Source organism: Cervus elaphus, chromosome 15 (genome assembly GCF_910594005.1).
Source record: "Cervus elaphus chromosome 15, mCerEla1.1, whole genome shotgun sequence".
Classification (NCBI taxonomy): Eukaryota; Metazoa; Chordata; class Mammalia; order Artiodactyla; family Cervidae; genus Cervus; species Cervus elaphus.
In genome coordinates, this window is record NC_057829.1 from 47135983 (window position 1) to 47152740 (window position 16758).

Here is a 16758-nt window from a genome sequence, read left to right on the forward strand (position 1 = left end):
TACTATATCCTAGATATTTACAGGATACTATATTATTTACTACCTATGCTTAAACTTTTGTGTGAATTTCGTTAGTCCCATTTATTTTTTGTTTATAATAGCCAAAATCAAAATTGCTAACAATAATGCAAATATATGTTCTTTGTTGTTGTTTAGGTGCAAAGATGTGTCTGACTCTTTTATGACCCTATGGACTGTAGTTCACTAGGCTCCACTGTCCATGGGATTTCCCAGGCTGGAAAACTGGAGTGAGTTGCCATTTCCTTCTTCAGGGGATCTTCCTAACCCAGGGATTGAACTTGCCTCTCCTGCATTGCAGGCAAATTCTTTACCACTGAGCCACTAGTGAAGCCCTAAATATATATTATAGTAGTGTAGTACAGTGTTAGTCACTCAGTAGTGTCCAACTCTTTGTGCCCACCTCTAAAATGCTCAATTAATTGAACTGTAATAATCTTTGTGAAAGTCGCTCAATCATGTCTGACTCTGCAACCCCCATAGGACCCCATGGACTGTGGCCTGTCAGGCTCTTCTGTCCATGGAATTCTCCAGGCAAGAATACTGGAGTGGGTAGCTATTCACTTCTTCAGGGGAATCTTCCTAACCCAGGGACTGAATTCAGGTCTCCCACATTGCAGGTGGATTCTTTATCATTTGAGCCACCAGAGAAGCTTTACCAGTAAGTTCAGTTCGGTTCCGTCACTCACTCATGTCCGACTCTTTGCGACCCAATGGGCTGCAGCGCGCCAGGCTTCCCTGTCCATCACTTACTCCTGGAGCTTGCTCAGACTCATGTCCAATGAGTCAGTGATGCCATACGTTTTAACCAATCAGTTAAAAACTGTTAATTACTAATATAAACCAGCATCTTTTTAAGATTCCAATTGCTAATATAAACCAGAAACTTTATGGAATTCACAATATCAACATAAGTTCAAACACTCAAGCCCCACCAAAGTCCAAAGAGCAAGTATATGTTTGTCTTTCCAGATCGTGTAGCCCTGGGTACCCACTTAATAGTGATATTTGTGGGTCATCACATAGATGTTTTTATTTTAAAACATCAGTGAGTTCTGAATTTGGTTGTACCATTCTGCACTCACATCAGCAAATTATGAGATGCTCAGCTGCTTCACATCCTGACAACAGTTAGTGTTGGCAGTCATTTTTATTTAAGCTACTCCAGCAGGTTTAAAGTGGTATCTCATTGTATTAGATTTTCCTGCTGACTAATCATGTTGAGTATCTTTTCTCATGTTTGTTGGCCAATCATTATCTTATTTTGTAAGTCTTCTCAACTCCATGCCCATTTTAAAAATTTATTAGCTTTTTGTCTTTTTTCCTTAACATTCTCATAAATATTTTCTCATGGGCTTGTTGGTCACCTGTATATCTAATTTTTTTGAAATTTTTATTTAAATCTTCTGTGCCTCTTTTTAGTTGTTTGTGAATTTATTTTTCTGTTTTATTGAGTTATAATTGAGAAATACAATTTTAAGATATTTAAAGTATACAACATGAGGGGGTATAAATCAGGAATTTGGGATTAGCAGATATGAACTAATATGTATAAAATGGCTAAGCAACAAAGTCCTCCTGTATAGAACAGTATTACAAAGTAGTATAATAAGCTACAATGGAAAAGAGTATGAAAAAAGAATATACGTATAACCAAATCATTTTCCTGTACACCAGAGACTAACATTGTAAATCAACTATATTTCAGCAGAAAATAAAGTATACAGTGTAATGATTTGGTACACATATATACATTCTGAAGGGGTTCTGAACTTGTTCTTGAGTTGAAAGAATTCTTTATTCTGGATATAAGACATTTGTGAGATATGCATGCTGAAAATATTTCCCCCAGTTTAGAGGTTGTATATTCATTTTCTGCAATTGTTGAGTATAGTGTTCTATAAATGTCAGTTAGGTCACTTGCTTCATTGGTTTTTGTTTTCTTGTTCTATCAATTACTAAGAGAATTTGTACAAATATGTAAATTATACTGTGGATTTGTCTATTTTTCCTTTAAGTTCTGTCACATTTTGTTCACAATTTTTAAAGTATTAGCAAGTTTTGTTTTTTTATTTTTTTGAGGAAGTTGTAGTGAGGAGGGGTTGACATCTTCTATTACTATTATGGAATGTCCCTCTATATCTTTAGTAGTATTCTTTAACAAGAAGAATATTTTTCTTATGTTAATGTAACCATACCAGTTTTCTTTTCCTTATGCTTCTGTGATAGATTCTTTTATCCATTTCCTTTGATCCTATCTGTCTTTTTAATTATGGTGTATTTCTTTTAAGTTGCATATAAATTTTACTTTTTATAGATGCTTGCTTTAAAAAGAAATCCTGGATGCTACTGTGAATGTTTTCATTAGATTGCAGTGTACATTAATACTTAATATAAACAATGATATATTTAATCGAAATGTCTTCTGGACTTTTGCTTTTAATTTTACCATTTGTTTTTTATTCCTCTATTCCTTATTTTCTGCTCATTTGTTATGAATTGCATAATATATAATCTTAAATATCTCTATCTCCTTCTCTGTCTTTTTTTTCTCTAACTAAAATGCACATACACATAGGCAGCTATACCCCATTGTATTCCTGTTTCATCAGTACAGGAGAAAATACAATATGAATCTTTAAACTGTCATATTCTGCCATCAAATATACTACTACATGATCCATGTAAAGATATTTACCTATATAATGCTATTTATTCCCTACCCCCATGTTTTAGTTGTCTTGTTTTACTTATGTATGCCACAAAACATATATATGTTTTTGCATTTAACAGCCAATGTTCTTGTTCGTGTTTGCCTAGATATATATAATGTTTTGCATTCTTTCCTACAGATCCCAAACTCCATCAACCATCATTTCTCTTCGTTGTGAAGGACTTCTGTGTGCATTTCCTGAGGAGTAAGTGTGAAAACATATTATCTCATTGTCTGTTTGAAGATATCATTATTTTGCTTTCCTAATTTTAAAGATAATTTCATTGGATATAGAATTTTTGGTTGGTTGACAGATTTTTCATTCCTCATGTTTCATGTGATATTTTTACTCCTGATACTTCTATTTGCAACTGTTTTATAGTTTTCCTATTTGGCTGAAATTTAATATTTTGGACAAGTTTTCTCACTATGTCTTTATTACAACTACTTTATAGTTTCTCTAACTGTTCAATATCTGAATATTTTCTTATGTTGATTCTGTTGATTTTTAGCCTCTTAAGCAATTGCTACATTTTTTCCTATATACTATAATCTTCATTTATGCCACATCTTATATATAAAAGGCACAGTTTTCTGCCAGGCAGCTAGAATGAGATCTGAGTCAATCTAATATGTAGTTGATGAGGATCTAGGCTTTGTTGCAGTTTTAGTTTAGTGCAATTCTCTTCAAGAAGGCAGAATCAAAAAAAAAAAAGGCAGAATCAGGTCTGTCCCTTTGATTAGATCAAAAATTAAGCAATAGTAAAATACTGGAGGGGCTTTCACAATGGCTCAGTAATAAAGAATCTACCTGCAGTGCAGGAGATGCAAGAGATATGGCTTTGATAGGAAGAACCCCTGGAGGAGGAAATGGCAGTTCACCCCAGTATTCTTGCCTGAAAAAGTTTCATGGACAGAGGAGCCTGGTGGGCTACCGTCCAAAGAATAGGACACGACTGAGTGACAGCATGAGCAAGAGCAAAATACTGGAGATCTGGGTATTCTGCACAGCTGAGATGCTCACTTCCAGAATCGAAGGAGATTACTTTCTGCTTTATAGCCCAGTTACCAGATCTTTTGGTCACTGGAAGTTACTTTTAGTCTCTTCTTCCTTCTTTTTTCTTCTTCTAAGGGATCTCCTTCAGTTCTCACGTTCTTCTCTTAGTATATCAAAGGCTTTGGTCATGTATTCTTTACATATTTAAAAAATATGTATTATATTGAAGGATTCTCCAGCCCCATTGTCAGTTATATTTATTTCAAGTTGGAAGGGCCTCTGATGAATTATACTCAGCTTTTTTTATCTTGTTTCTGCCTTCTGATGGAGTAGTATGCTTGTGAAAAGCTTGTGCAACCTCACAGGTTTATCTCTCAGCTGTTATTTTTAAAGTTGGCAGGAGGATGCAAACACATTTTATTAGTGAAGTTCCTTGGAAGTCTAATCTATCATGGTGGTTCATGATAGTTTAGAATCAAAGATTAAGTTAAAAGTTCCTTAACAATTTGGGTGATTTTGCCATGCCTTGTTCAATGTAGATTTATCTTCCTTACAAATGTCAACTTAAAAAAAAAAAAAAAGTCAAAACCTAAAAGTTGAGAGTTGTATTTTATTTTCACATTATAATGCAGGAAAAATGAGGAACATGGATGCTAAGTGGAGATAGCAAACAGCTAGGATTTGAACTAAGGGTTTTCTGATTAAAAATCCCAAGTTATACTAAAATACTGTGCTTCTTTTCTTATCCTTCTCAGGAAAAAAATGTGCTTGTGTGTGTTTGTGTGCATTTTTTTTTTTTTTTTTTTTTGCAATAGAAAGTAGGATTCCAGGTCAGTAATTCATAATTCAATTTCTAACAATATATAACAATAACAACATACTTCTGCCTTCTATGTACCAAGAAGGGCATCCCTCATAGCTCAATTGGTAAAGAATCTGCCTGCAATGCAGGAGACCTGGGTTTCATTCCTGGTTTGGGAAGATTCCCTGGAGAAGGAAATGGCTCTTTAAAGCAATCATATGGCATCACTGAGATTGAAGACTGACAACCAAAATATTCTAAAACTCTTTTTTTTTTTTTTTTTATTCTAAAACTCTTGAGGGGTCAAATTGAAATCATAATCTGGAAATCTGTAATCATTCTAGTTACATTTTGATGCTGTAATTCCCCTTTCCCCCACAAAATGAGACAAAAGAAACTAGACAAATATCACAGAATGAAGACTGAACTTCTGTAGATTTCAGCTTCAATATTTATAATTTCATAACGTAAAATAAAACAGTAAGAGCATGCTTGAAAGGACTTGTTGAAGATTATCTTCTTCCATTCTCTTTATGATTCCATTGAGTCAGAAAAGTAGAGGATGTAGCAGTAGATTTAACCAGCTTCCAGCAAAAAATACTTAGTTGTAGTAGATGGACTTTATTACCTCTTAACAGAATGAAGTCTTTTTTCTTTTCTTTTGGTAATATAAGCGGAGAGGAAATTGTATGAGGGAAATACATGATATTTCTGCTAATTTGGAATGGAAACATGGAGGATTTCATCTAACATTGTAAATGCTCCTGACCCATAGTGAGATTTTATTTTTTTATAGCTCTTGTCTCTACGTTATTTCTCACTATTTTAGAATAAATATATCTTTCTCAACCTGAATATAGGCAGCTTAACGAAGCAAGCTTGTCTTTTGTATTCACCTTTGTATCTTGCATGTGATAGATATTAAAAAATGATTGCTGAATGAATGAATTATGAGTACAAATGATTTAGTGTATTACTTTGCACATAATTATAATGTTAAGTAAATTTAAATAACGTTAAATTATTTTTCTTGTAATAGCAAAAGATTACCTTTGGAGTGTAAACTCTCAGTAATCAATTCTACAGCATAACATGCTGTAGAATGGAGGGGTTTATGTTTTGAAAATTTTAATTTAGTGTACAAAAATAAGTCCATGGTAAGAAGGAGGGGCCATTGAGATTGTTTATTGCTGGTTGTTTCAATTAACTAATTTGTGGGGGGGAAGAGCAAAAACACAATTATAAAATTCTCAGTGTAGAATTTTGCTTCACATACCTATTTCCTATCAAAATCTAGGACTTGTCTGAAATAGAGAAGGCATGTAGTGAATGTTTACAGAGTGAGGAACTGTAACTGTGTATTCAGTCTATGTACAAATGGTTGTGGTAGTTAACAGAAAGATCAGGAAGCAATTTGAACAAAGTTATCATGAAATCTAAGTGTCATTATCTGTAGTTATATTCTTAAAAGGGAGAGAGAATCTCTTAAATTATCATAAGCATCTTTCATTGTCATACCCTAGGCCCCTCCCAGCCTTCTAACATCACCCTGTTGGCATCCTTAAAGTCAGTAAATCATCAAAAATGGATTTGAGGATGCAGTCTAATTTGGGTCATTTCACTGTAATTATGAGTCTGAAACAAACAAGACACCAATACCAAATGTTCACAACATCCAGAAAATTACTATGCATCTCATTTAAGATTCTCTTTTACTCTGGATGTTTAATCTGGAGGTTAAAATTGACAGTGTGTATTTCTGCTAATTGATACGCCAGAGGTTTGCAAATCTCAGACAGTATCGTTAATAATTTCCTGCCAGCAGCTCATGGCATGATCATTAGTAACGATGGACTTCACACTGGCGAGCTCTGACAGCAGTCATCAGATTGTGCCAGCATTTCCATTCAGAATCCCCTGTCTCCTGTTGAGTGTGCAGAGTTGGCCAGAATGCAAGAGGAAGGTGTCAGTGTTCAAGTGATACCACTGGGCAATATGTCAACTGATGGCATTTTCTCTGCCTACACTGAAAGAGCTCAGTGGGAGATGGAGTTCACATAATACCAAAAGCAATTATGATAACAGACAATTTTTGTGCTTCCTGTTTTTTCACCTGTATCAAGTTAGAACAGGTATGCTTAAAAAAAAGCCAATGAGCAGTCTGCGTTGCTCTGTACACTTGGACTGATTGTGTGAAAGCTTCTTGGGAGAGTTTTATTTGGTCAATTTTTTCATTCTTAAGGAACAGAGTTATCCAATTATAATATTTATAAGTAGAGGCAATTTTATAGAGTTTAGAGATATTGACCAGTCATTAAAGGTCTTCCTTGGCTGGTAGTTTATGAGATATTTTTTGAAATACAGTTTGGTTTTTATGTGAAGTACTCATTTAGCTAAAATTTTATCTCAGCTTCTCAATCTTGCAGTTATTAATATGAACAACTACAAATCTTGACCATTCTGCTCCATATTCATTTGATTTGCATGATGTTCTGCAGATTCAGAGGAAAAAAGTCCTCAATCCAAGTGAGTGTACCGATGTGGAGGCACTGGCTGATAAGAGCCATATTTTTCTTCCAATAACATTTACTGATACTTTGTTTTTATTCCTGTAAAATGGAAACGCTTTTGCATGTCATTTTCTAATTCATACTGATACTGAATTTGTGAAAAACGAACTATGTGAAAGTCCTTTCTGTTACACATGGAGAACATTTAAGTATGTAAAACTTGGTTTTATTGTTTTCAAAATTATGTAGATTGTGCATTCTTCATGGCTATCCTGCAATTTCTTATTCTGAATACTTCTTATTCTAACTATAGTCATCTTTATTTGAATACAAGTCCTTCTTGTTTGTGTTTGCTTTTCTTTTTCTTTTTTTTTCTTTTTCATATCCATCAGTTTCTGCAGAGCTCCATGGTTCTGAAATACAAGTCACAGTGCACTTAAATAGAGGAATATATGGTTGGGGAAAAGTCGTTTATATGGCTTGTCCAGACTATCTCGTGGAGTCCAATTTCACAAGCTATTAACATTTTGAAAGGAAACAATTAATTTGGCTGTCATATTCTAGAAAGGGGGACAAAATGTTAGAAAATACTGTTCAGTTGCTTTGGAAGAGACAGCTTGGTATAAGATGCATTTATATTATTATAAATTGAGGAGATACAGTCCAATAAAGAGGTGAGACATTATCTTTAAAGTTATTATATTTATTAATTTCAGAAACTTCCTTTTTGTCCTTGAGGAAGTACCAGGACAAATTAGAGGAAGCAATGTAGACAGCATAGAGAGCATTCTAAAACTCAGCAATAAATAAGAACATGTAGGACATGTGGAGTGAGGTGCATGTAACTAGGGAGACTATAAAGCATTATGGAATTAGTGTCAGGGATTCTAAAACATAGAAGAATATGCATGTTGGATGCGTTCAAAGACCACAAGTTGAACTTTAAATGTAACAACCACATAAGAATAGCAAATGAGCAGGATTTGACTAGCTACTTAGAACTAGTGATAATTATTTAAAAAATGAAAAGTAGAGCTATATATTATTAACTTTTATTTTTATTTTTTAAATTTTTTGTTATTTATTTATTTATTTATTTTGCATTTTGATTCCGTTTATATTGTAGTGGTTTTTGTCATACATTGACATGAATCAGCCATGGATTTACAAGTATTCCCCATCCTGATCCCCCCTCCCACCTCCCTCTCCACCCGATCCCTCTGGGTCTTCCCAGTGCACCAGGCCGGAGCACTTGTCTCATGCATCCAACCTGGGCTGGTGATCTGTTTAATCCTAGATAATATACATGTTTCGATGCTGTTAACTTTTATTTTTATATTTGATTTTTAAAATTGACATATATTTGCATATCACAATATGCCCATGCATCCCACATATTAAAAAGACAGTATCATTAATTTTGCAAATGTATACAAATATTTCAGGGCTTCCCTGGTGACTCAGTGGTAACGAATCCACCTGTATGGCAGGAGATGTGGGTTCAGTCACTGAGTCAAGAAGATCCTTTTGTATAGCCTGTATTTTAAAATTACTAATATATTACTTTACAGTAATGATTGACACTGTTTTTTTTCTTGCCAAAAACAAAAACAAAACAAACACACAAAGTAAATTAGTTCAAACACAGGAAAGGTATGGAAGATTTAAAGGAAAAGAAACACTGTGCCCTTAAGCTAAGTGATATCCTGATCCCATTTGCCTCCTCTGATTGTTTCCTAGTTGCCCTTCATTCCCTTGATCTTTTTTTTTTTGTCTGTCTAACCAGGTTTTCAAATATCAGAAGAGCTACTAATGAGGAGGCAGTTTAAAGATATAGCATGCACTTTGAAATAAAGCAGATATGGTTTGAAATTCCAACTGTGTCACTTCTTTAGTTTATTGGTAAGGACTGAGTAACCTCTTAGTGCCTCAGTTTCCTCAGCTATATTAAGGAGAATGACCGCATATGATTTGGCACCTTGTAGTGGCTCAGGAAATGTTGTTACTTCCTTCTCCATTCCCCCATCTCTTTTGATTCTGGGATGGCTCTGACTGCTGCTCTCATTGCTTCCCCTTAACCTACCTAGAGGTGGGTTGGCTAGAATTCAGCCCAGGCTAGAACTTCCTAATATATAATCATGGTTTTTCTTTTGTTTTGTTAATTGTAGAGGGTGTTTTAGGTCTTCATAAAACAGGTGAAATTCAGCTTCTTCACTATTAGTGGTTGGGGCAGAGACTTGGATTACTGTAATGTTGAGTGGTTTGCCTTGAAAATGAACTAAGATCATTCTGTCATTTTGAGGTTGATCCATGAAGGAGATACTTAATGAATAACTTCACATAATTTTCTAAAAGTAAAACCTTATTTTGGGTGAATGAAGGAGGAATGAATCATTGGAAAAATGATAACAAAACCAAAAAGGGAGGAAAAAAAACAATAAAAACAATAAATTCCTGGGGACCTTTGCAGCTTGGAGTTTCCCTGTATTGCAGTTCTCATAAAAGAAACACAAGTAGAAATAAAAAAGTCAAGAGGATGTTTTGCATGTAAGCTCCCCCCCATTCTTTCTGACTTAACATGTATGTATATTTGATACTAACATCTCTACATTTTTGAAAATTAGCAGGCTTACTGGAGTAGTTCATATGCACAGAATAAAAAATGATTTCAATGCAGTGTGACTAAGAGAAGGAGATGAAGGGTATCTTTCCTCAAGGGGCCAGTAGTCTTGATGGAGAGGAAGGCAACAACAGAGTTTCCTAAGGTACCATGGAATGAGAAGTGAAAAGAAAGAATCTATATGGATTCTCTGGCAAGGAACCTGCTAGGAAGTATCCCAGCTAGAGAGGGAGATCTGGACTGTAGGGGTCTGGGCAAGGAGAAACATGACTTCCTCTGACAGGGGGGAACTGCAATAGGGAGGCTTAAATTCAAATTTTGACTCACATACTTGCTAACAGTGTAACACTGTTTCTTATATTCTATATGTTTGAATTATATTGTCTTTAAATAATTAAAATGAATAATTTCACATATATTCACAGGTGAGCATAACATGAATGATCATGTATCAAGTATGTATCATATGAGAAAGATTGACTTGTTCTCTTATTCATTTAAAATATTTCTATATAATTTAAAGGTTATTTTCCATTTAAACTTACTAAAAATTATTTGGCTAAATACCCTGTGTTGTACATCCTTGGGCCTGTGCTGTGCTGTGCTTAGTCACTCAGTCAAGTCTGCCTCTTTGCGACTCCATGGACTAGAGCCCACCAGGCTCCTCTGTTCATGATGATTCTCTAGACAAGAATACTGGAGTGGGTTGCCATGCCCTCCTCCAGGGGATCTTCCCAACCTAGGTCTCCTGCATTGCGGGTGGATTATTTACCAGGTGAGCGATCAGGAAAGCCAAGGAATACTGGAGTTGGTAGCCTATTGGGGACACTTTGCAACCCAGGAATTGAACCAGGGTCTCTTGCATTGAAGGAGGATTCTTTACCAGCTAACCTACCCAGGAAGCCCTCTTAACACTTAATAGTTTGCACTTCCTACTCCCAAATCCCTATATTTCCCATAACCATCCCGCCACTAGTGAACACTAGTTTATTCTATTTGTGAGTCTGCTTCTTTAATGTTATAGTCACTATTTTGCTGTATAGGAATAACCTGTTCTTGAAAGTATGATGGAGATAGAGAACTGTCTGGGAGATTTAGAACCATGACAGAAGGCCCTTCATTCCCAGAAAGGCCCTTTTCCATGCCCAGAAAGGCAGTAGGAAAATACTAAGAAAAACTGATTTGAGTATCTCCTAAGGTAATGGTATGGACATAACAGAAGCTGAAAATATTAAGAAGAGGTGGCAAGAATATACAGGAAAACTATACAAAAAAGATCTTCAGGACCCAGATAGCCACAATGGTATGATCACTCACCTAGAGCCAGACATCCTGGAGGGTGAAGTCAAGTGGGCCTTAAGAACCATCACTATGAACAAAACTAGTAGAGGTGATAAAATTCCAATTGAGATATTTCAAATCTTAAAAGATGATGCTGTGAAAGTGCTGCACTCAATATGCCAGCAAATCTGGAAAACACAGCAGTGGCCACAGGACTGGAAAAGGTCAATTTTCATCCAATTCCAAATAAAGGCAATGCCAAAGAATGTTCAAACTACCACACAATTGCATTCACCTCACACACTAGCAAAGTAATGCTCAAAATTCTCCAAGCCAGGCTTCAACAGTACATAAACCATGAAGTTCCATATGTTCAAGCTGGATTTAGAAAAAGCAGAGGAACCAGCGATCAAATTGCCAACAACCATTGGATCATCAAAAAAGCAAGAGAGTTCCAGAAAAACAATGACTTCTGCTTTATTGACTATGCCAAGGCCTTTGACTATGTGGATCACAACAAACTGTGGAAAATTCTTCAAGAGATGGGAATACCAGACCACCTGACCTGCTTCCTGAGAAATCTGTGTGCAGGTCAAGAAGCAACAGTTAGAACTGGACATGGAACAACAGACTGGTTCCAAATCAGGAAAAGAATACATCAAGGCTGAATATTGTCACCCTAATTATTTAACTTTTATGCAGAGTTAATCATGTGAAATGCTGAGCTGGATGAAGTACAAGCTGGAATCAAGATTGCTGGGAGAAATTTTAATAGCCTTAGATATGCAGATGCCACCACCCTTATGGCAGAAAGCAAAGAAGAACTAAAGAGCCTCTTGATGAAAGTGAAAAGGGAGAGTGAAAACATTGGCTTAAAACTCAACATTCAGAAAACTAAGATCATGGCATCTGGTCCCATCACATGGCAAATAGACAGGGAAACAATGTAAACAGTGATAGACTTTATTTTTGGGGGCTCCAAATCAGTGCAGATAGTGACTGCAGCCATGAAATTAAAAGATGCTTGTTCCTTGGAAGAAAAACTATGACCAACCTAGACAGCATATTCAGAGAAGGCAATGGCACCCCACTCCAGTACTCTTGCCTAGAAAATCCCATGGATGGAGGAGCCTGGTAGTCTGCAGTCCATGGGGTCGCAGAGAGTCGGACACGATTGAGTGACTTCATTTTCACTTTTCACTTTCATGCATTGGAGAAGGAAATGGCAACCCACTCCAGTGTTCTTGTCTGGAGAATCCCAGGGACTGGGGAGCCTGGTGGGCTGCCGCCTATGGGGTTGCACAGAGTCGGACACTACTGAAGTGACTTAGTAGCAGTGGCAGGCAGCATATTAAAAAGCAGACTCATTACTTTGCCAACAAAGGTCTGTCTGTCTAGTCAAGGCTATGGTTTTTCTAGCAGTCATGCAAGTATGGATGTGAGAGTTGGACTATAAGGAAAGCCGAGCACCCAACAGTTGATGCTTTTGAACTGAGGTGTTAGAAAAGACTCTTGAGAGTCCCTTGGGCTGCAAGGAGATCCAACCAGTCCATCCTAAAGGAAATCAGTCCTGAATATTCATTGGAATCACTGATGATGAAGCTGAAACTCCAGTACTTTGGTTACCTGATGCAAAGAACCAACTCATTGGAAAAGACCCTGATGCTAGGAAAGACTGAAGGCAGGAGAAGTGGATGACAGAGTATGAGATGGTTGGCTGGCATCACAGGCCTGATGGACATGAGTTTGAGTAGGCTCTGGGATTTGGTGATGGACAGGGGAGCCTGGCATGCTGCAGTTCATGGGGTCACAAAGAGTCAGACATGACTGAGTGACTGAACTAAGGTAATGGTGATATACTGTGCATAGAGTGATGTCATAAATAAGGAATATTAGAGCTATTTTCCTCAAAGAAGTTTCACACTGTAATAGGATGATATATTGTAATGGAATGATGTATAAAGGAATGTAAAATTTTACAGGTGTTGAATATTTTTATGTGAGTAAATTTTATGAAATGAGATAAAAGTAAGAATGGAATATAGAGAAGAAAGGTTAGAATTTCTGCCATGATCTGCTTCTTAGACATGAAATTCTTTTAAGGAAAAATGTTTACAAAGCCTTCTCCACTATTTTCCTCTGTACCTACAACTACAATACTTTATTCAAACAACTAAACTAATTTTTCTTTTGACAACTTTTGTTATAGACTCGAAAAGTCAAATATAAGTAAAACATAAAAAGAATTCCAATTGGAAATTATAATAAGAACTAAATTAATTTTACCTTCAAAATCTTGGCATTTTAAATTTACATCATATGTAAGCAATCACATGTCAATAGATTTATATTTTAAATAACTGCCATATGACCCAGCAATCCCACTCCTGGGCATATACACTGAGGAAACCAGATCTGAAAGAGACACGTGCACCCCAATGTTCATCGCAGCACTGTTTATAATAGCCAGGACTTGGAAGCAACCTAGATGCCCATCAGCAGATGAATGGATAAGGAAGCTGTGGTACATATACACCATGGAATATTACACAGCCATTAAAAAGAATTCATTTGGTTCTAATGAGATGGATGAAACTGGAGCCCATTATACAGAGTGAAGTAAGTCAGAAAGATAAAGATCAATACAGTATACTAACGCATATATATGGAATTTAGAAAGATGGTAATGATAACCCTATATGCAAAACAGAAAAAGAGACACAGATGTACAGAACAGACTTTTGGACTCTGTGGGAGAAGGCGAGGGTGGGATGTTTAGAGAGAAGAGCATCGAAACATGTATGTTATCTAGGGTGGAACAGATCACCAGCCCAGGCTGGATGTATGAGACAAGTGCTCGGGCCTGGTGCACTGGGAAGACCCAGAGGAATCGGGTGGAGAGGGAGGTGGGAGGGGGGATCGGGATGGGGGATACATGTAAATCCATGGCTGATTCATGTCAATGTATGACAAAAACCACTACAATATTGTAAAGTAATTAGCCTCCAACTAATAAAAATAAATGAAAAAACAAATGGGACCTAATGAAACTTAAAAGCTTTTGCACTACAAAGGAAACTATAAGTAAGGTGAAAAGACAGCCCTCAGATTGGGAGAAAATAATAGCAAATGAAGCAACAGACAAAGGATTAATCTCAAAAATATACAAGCAACTCCTGCAGCTCAATTCCAGAAAAATAAATGACCCAATCAAAAAATGGGCCAAAGAACTAAACAGACATTTCTCCAAGGAAGACCTACAGATGGCTAACAAACACATGAAAAGATGCTCAACATCACTCATTATTAGAGAAATGCAAATCAAAACCACAATGAGGTACCATTTCACGCCAGTCAGGATGGCTGCTATCCAAAAGTCTACAAGTAATAAATGCTGGAGAGGGTGTGGAGAAAAGGGAACCCTCTTACACTGTTGGTGGGAATGCAAACTAGTACAGCCGCTATGGAAAACAGTGCGGAGATTTCTTAAAAAACTGGAAATAGAACTGCCATATGACCCAGCAATCCCACTTCTGGGCATACACACTGAGGAAACCAGATCTGAAAGAGACACGTGCACCCCAATGTTCATCGCAGCACTGTTTATAATAGCCAGGACATGGAAGCAACCTAGATGCCCATCAGCAGATGAATGGATAAGGAAGCTGTGGTACATATACACCATGGAATATTACTCAGCTGTTAAAAAGAATTCATTTGAACCAGTCCTAATGAGATGGATGAAGCTGGAGCCCATTATACAGAGTGAAGTAAGCCAGAAAGATAAAGAACATTACAGCATACTAACACATATATATGGAATTTAGAAAGGTGATAACGATAACCCTATATGCAAAACAGAAAAAGAGACACAGAAATACAGAACAGACTTTTGAACTTTGTGGGAGAATGTGAGGGTGGGATATTTCAAAAGAACAGCATGTATACTATCTATGGTGAAACAGATCACCAGCCCAGGTGGGATGCATGAGACAAGTGCTCCGGCCTGGTGCACTGGGAAGACCCAGAGGAATCGGGTGGAGAGGGAGGTGGGAGTGGGGATCGGGATTGGGAATACATGTAAATCCATGGCTGATTCATATCAATGTATGACAAAACCCACTGGAAAAAAATAATAATAATAAAAAAAATAAAAAAAATAAAAATAAATAAAATAAAATAAATGAAAAAATAAATAAATAAAAAAATTTTTTAAAAAGAAATAATTGTCAATTAATTGTGAAGAGATAAAAATCAAAACACATTTTTTATTCTAGTTGCTTTTCTTTGTTTCTTTTATCCTAATGCATCCTGGAATTATCCAAAAGAAATAGAAAAGTAGCTAGAAGAACATGTGCATTTTGAACACTGCATATATTATTAAAATTAAATTAGCATTGAAACATTTAAATTATTAATTCATTAATATTAACTTCTTAAATGGTTGTTGTTCTTGTTAAATCACTAAATCATGTCCAACTGTTTGTAACCCCGTGAACTGTAGACCTCTAGGTTTTAGATGGTTACTTCTTTGTATTTTCCAGAAAAGTCAACATTCAAAGATATTCCCTATAATAAATAACAAAGAATCTTATGATATCTTAGAATCAGGAAACAGTTTTAGTTATAAAAGCAATCATCTTTTTAACTTTAAAAATGATGATATGGAGAAAATCCATTCTTTGAAAGTTCAGGAAATTAAAAACCATTTTTTTAAAAAAAATTCACACTCCTATTTGAAGTAATTCTCTTAATCTATTTCACTCAACTCTAGTGGTTGCAGTGTGGAAGACTGCAGGAAAAGTTTAGTAGTCATCCTTTTATGACTTCTTAGAATAGTACTTGTTTAATTGCATATTAAATAATTATCACAACATTATGTCAAACATAAAATTATTATGTGCTATAACTAAGGGATAGAAAAAGCATTGCCAATATTTTTGGCTATTGTGTACAGAGACTAAAGCTATGTAGTTTTTATTTTTTAATTGGAAGTATTGATCCAGCTATAGCTCTTAATTTGAATATCCACTGATTAATGATTAATGAAATATTAATTGAGTTGAGTTCAGTTGCTCAGTCATGTCCAAATCTTTGCTACCCCATGGACTGCAGCATGCCAGACTTTCCTGTCCACTAGCTCCCAGAGCTTGATCAAACTCATGTCTGTCGAGTCAGTGATGCCATCCAACCATCTCATTCTCTCTTGTCCCCTTCTTCTCCTGCCTTCAATCTTTCCCAGCATCCGGGTCTTTTCCAATGAGTCAGTTCTTTGTATCAGATGGCCAAAATATTGGAGCTTCAGCTTTGGCATCAGTCCTTTCAATGAGTGTTCAGGATTGATTTTCTTTAGGACGGACTTGTTTGATCTTGCAGTCCAAGGGACTCTCAAGAGTCTTCTCTAATATCACAGTTCAAAAGCATCAGTTCTTCGCTGCTCAGCATTCTTTGTGGTGCAACTCTCATTCCATACATGATGACTGGAAAACCATAGCCTTGACTAGACATTTGTTAGCAAAGTAATGAGTCTGCTTTTTAATATGCTGTCTGGGTTGGTCAAAACTTTTCTTCCAAGAAGCTAGTGTCTTTTAATTTCATGGCTGCAGTCACTATCTGCAGTGATTATTATGTTATGCTAATTATGGGCTTCTACAATCTAAAGCCTAAAATTATTATTTTCATTTTTTTGAGTCTAATATTTTTGAATAGTGGTTGAGATTTTATTCTGGTATATTCTTATTAAGTGTATATTAAGAACATCAACAATAAAATGATTTACTTGAATATTGCTTAAATAACACATGAATTTAAATTTCT

At 35.9% G+C, this 16758-nt stretch overlaps 1 long non-coding RNA gene across 1 annotated transcript; it reads left to right on the top strand.

Annotated features, from left to right (window-relative positions):
* The first annotated feature begins 1226 nt into the window (after positions 1–1226).
* Positions 1227–16406, top strand: LOC122709261. The gene is made up of 3 exons (XR_006345454.1): positions 1227–1237; positions 3489–3493; positions 16279–16406. It is a non-coding gene; the product is annotated as an uncharacterized LOC122709261 (long non-coding RNA).
* The last annotated feature ends 352 nt before the right edge of the window (positions 16407–16758 follow it).